The sequence below is a fragment of the Homarus americanus genome, unplaced genomic scaffold (genome assembly GCF_018991925.1).
Source record: "Homarus americanus isolate GMGI-L3 unplaced genomic scaffold, GMGI_Hamer_2.0 scaffold57980, whole genome shotgun sequence".
NCBI lineage: Eukaryota > Metazoa > Arthropoda > Malacostraca > Decapoda > Nephropidae > Homarus > Homarus americanus.
Genome location: NW_024716703.1, coordinates 25356969 through 25361603, shown reverse-complemented (window position 1 = coordinate 25361603; position 4635 = coordinate 25356969).

The following is a 4635-nucleotide window of genomic DNA, read 5'->3' as shown; positions in this document are numbered from 1 at the left end:
TGTTGTGCTTCAGTTTCGGTTACGTATTGCTTTTCTCCGAAAAGTAGATAATCTACTTTTCAAGAAAGTAAATAACCATCACCGGAAAGTAGATATTTCCCATTTTCTATGATACAAATTTCGTTTTCTATGATAGTAGATAACCAACTTTCCCAGAAAGTAGAAATATTTCCCATTTTCTGTGATACAAATTTCCGTTTTCTATGATAATCTACTTTGGAAAATATTAATATTTAAAGTCGATAATCTACTTCCACAAAAGTCGATAATCTTTTCTCGAAAGTAGATAATCTACTTTTCGGAAAATAAATAACCAACTTTCCGGAAAGTAGATATTTCCATTTTCTATGATACAAATTTCCGTTTTCTATGATAAGTAGATAACCAACTCCCAAAGTAGAAATATTTCCCATTTTCTGTGATACAAATTTCCCGTTTTCTATGATAATCTGCTTTGGAAAATATATTAATATTTCCCAAAAGTCGATAATCTACTTCCTAAAAAGTCGATAATCTACTTTCTCGAAAAGTGAATATCTACTTTTCGGAAAAATGAATAACCAACTTTCGGAAAGTAGATATTTCCATTTTCTATGATACAAATTTCCGTTTCTATGATAGTAGATAACCAACTTTCCCAGAAAGTAGAAATATTTCCATTTTCTGTGATACAAATTTCCCGTTTTCTTGATAATCTACTTTGGAAAATATGTTAATATTTCCCCAAAAGTCGATAATCTCTTCCACGAAACGTCGATAATCTACTTTCTCGAAAAGTAGATAATCTACTTTCAGGAAATAAATAACCAACTTTCGGAAAGTAGATATTTCCCATTTTCTATGATACAAATTTCCGGTTTTCTATGATAAGTAGATAACCAACTTTCCCAGAAAGTAGAAATATTTCCCATTTTCTGTGATACAAATTTCCGTTTTCTATGATAATCTACTTTGGAAAATATGGTAATATTTCCCAAAGTCGATAATCTACTTCCACAAAGTCGATAATCTACTTTCTCGAAAGTAGATAATCTACTTTTCGAAATGAATAACCAACTTTCGAAATGAAAATAACTTTCCCAGAAAGTGAAATATTTCCCATTTTCTGTGATACAAATTTCCCGTTTTATGATAATCTACTTCGGAAAAATTAGTAATATTTCAAACGTCGAAATCTACTTCCCCAAAAGTCGATAATTGCGAACTTTTGAGAATAAGAAAGTTCGCAAGTCATTTTTCTCTCTTAAGTTCGAACCTACGACAATTAAAGATCGTAAATTCGTATTCCCAAAAGATCGTAAGTATCTACTTTTGGTGACGTAGATTTTCTACTTTTCGGTTAAGTATAAAAATTGGCTCTTTTATTTTTTGCCTTTGGAACCCTTTTGTTTTCAACGTTTTATTAGGATTATTATAAACAAATTAAGTATTTTTTTTCATTTATACGACACATTAAGTTACTATACAAATATTTGTTATGATTGACACCAGGTTACTGCTAGGTTAGGTTGCCCTTATGTTCTACAACCTGTGTACACAGGTCCCCATAAAGGCGACCCAACCTGACCATGCAAGGCTACCAGTGTGCAGCAGTCGACGTGTCTCCCCTATCTCTATAGTGAGGGCTCAGACAAGCCTCGCACACCCAGCGCAAGCATCACTGTCCCTAGCAGTGACACACAGCTTTAGTGTCATCACATAGTCTTACCACTGTGCACAACTAGCTACTTATAAGCCCACCCTAGAAGCATCATGTAGATCTTGAGAATCAATCAGCCTCCCAGAGACACAGATAGCTCTTAGAGCCTCACACATCCCCAAGTTGCCACAAACATCACTTATCTTGAAGACACACTGCCTTGTAATTAATTTTTAATATGTGCAACATTTGAAAACAAAAACAAAATACAATTACAAAAGTTTGTCCAGAAAAATTCATTGGTTACAAAGTAAGTTGTGAACACGTAATAAATAACCATTAAACTAAACTGATAATTAGAAAATAATTAAACTGGCATCTTTTGTTTCAGTGCTGTGCCAGCTAGAGTAAAACTTTGTGTTATACAAATGAAGATGAAACTACTGTAAAAATATCATGCTTCAACAACTATTTTACTGTTGCTGGCACTGGTTAAAAGATGCTAGTTTTAGAATTTACTGTAATTTTCAGTTCTTATTAAATCATTACAACTTGCTTGTAACATTATTGTCCAAAGTTCTCTGCATTTTAAGTGAGCTGAAGTCATAGGCATTCCATTGGTGGACCACCTGTTGACGTCACCACTAGTAGTCTACGTCAATGGTGGAACAGACCCACAAACAATGACGTCATCACCAGAAGTCTGCCTTAATGGTGAGACAAAGCCCTTCCACTTTACACCTCACAGTCAGTCCCTCACTCCTACAACTCAGTGAGTCCTTCCTCAGTCCTACACCTCAAAGTGAGTCCTTCCCTCACTCCTACACCTCAGTGAGTCCTTCCTCATCTACATAACATTGCAAGTCCTTCCTCACTCTATAAACACTGCAAATCCTCCTCCCTCCTTAACCCCCCACTCCTTAGTAGGTCTAATCCCCCTCTCACTAATTATCAGGTCAGTAAGTCCTCCTCTCATTCATTAAGTCAGCAAGTCCTTTCCTCATTTACGAACATCACTACATGTCCTTCCCTAGGTCCTACACCACACTACAGGTCCTTCCCTCATTCCTACACAATACTGAAGTCCTTCCCTCAATAAAACACAATACTGCATATCCTTCACTCAGTCCTACAGTAATCAGTAGATAAACTTTCAATATAGTAAATATTGTGCACAATACAACTTCCTGTCATGTCGGGTAGACTGACTTATTTAGGATATATTCATCTTTTTCTGTACACATACATTAGGAGCATCAATTAACCCTCTCAGTCACAAGTACAGTAGCTCTCTAAGAGCCTCACACATCTCCAAGTTGATATTCACAATATAGTCACCAACAGCCTCTGGTTGGATCAGATTACCCCTGACAACCATACATAGTCCTAGAATCCATTATACAACCACCTATGATCATCACACAGCCCTAAATAGCCAAACAGTCCGTGGCGGCGGCATATAAGCCCTGGGGGCCTCACATAGCCCCTAGGAGTGACATACTGCCTCAGAACATTTACAACAAATACAATCTTGTTTTTTTACAATTTCAAAAGTTTGCCCACAGGAAATGCTCATTGGTTACAAGTAAGTTGTAAAGCTGTAATAATTACTTAATTTTACAGTAAAATCTTAAACTAACATCTTGTATTTCACTGCCAGGAAAAACAAAATATTTTGTTTTCCAAATGAAGATGAAACTAAAGTCCAAAATAATTAAGTTGAACAAAACACTTCCTGACTGTCTAGTTACAAATCCACATAAAAGATTACAACAGTGTATTAGAAGTTATAAGCTTCGCAACGCCACAAGTCTATATGGTCACTCCTATACAAGTCCTTCCCTCACTCCTACACCGCACTACAGGTCCTTCCCTCATTCCTACACTGCCCTGCAAGTCCTTCTCTCACTCCTACACAACCCTGCAAGTGTTTCCCTTACTCCTACACAACCCTGCAAGTCCTTCCCCCACTCCTACACCACACTACAAGTCCTTCCGTCACGCATACACCACACTACAAGTACTTCCCTAACTCCTACACCACACTACAAGTCCTTCCCTAACTCCTACACCACAATACAAGTCCTTCCGTCACGCATACACCACACTACAAGTCCTTCCCTAACTCCTACACCACACTACAAGTCCTTCCCTAACTCCTACACCACACTACAAGTCCTTCCGTCACGCATACACCACACTACAAATCCTTCCCTAACTCATACACCACACTACAAGTCCTTCCCTCATTCCTACACAGCCCTGCAAGTCCTTCTCTCACTACTTCACAACCCTGCAAGTCCTTCCTACACAACCCTGCAAGTCCTTCCTTAAGTCCTACACAACGCTGCATGTCCTTCCTTAACTCCTACACAACCCTGCAAGTCCATCCCTCACTCCTACACTACAACTCCTTCCCTCACTCATAGAATACACCACAAGTCCTTCCCTCACTCCTACACCACACTACAAGTACTTCGCTCACTCCTACGCCACATTACAAGTCCTTCCCTCACTCATAGAATACACCACAAGTCCTTCCCTCACTCCTACACCACACTACAAGTACTTGCTCACTCCTACACCACACTACAACTCCTTCCCTCACTCATAGAATACACCACAAGTCCTTCCCTCACTCCGACATAACCCTGCAAGTTCTTCCCTTACTCCTACACAACAGTGCAAGTCCTTCCATCATTCCTACACAACATTGCAAGTCCTCCCTTCACTCCTACACAATACTACAAGTCCTGCCCTCACTCCTACACAACCCTGCAAGTCCTTTCCTTCACTCCTACACAACCTTGCAAGTCCTTCCTTCACTCCTACGCATCCCTGCAAGTCTTTCCTTACTCCTACACAATACTACAAGACCTTCCCTCACTCTACCACTAGTCCTTCCCTCACTCCACAACTACAGTCCTTCCCTCACTCCTACACAATACTACAAGTCCTTCCCTCACTCCCTACACACTACAAGTCCTTCCCTCACT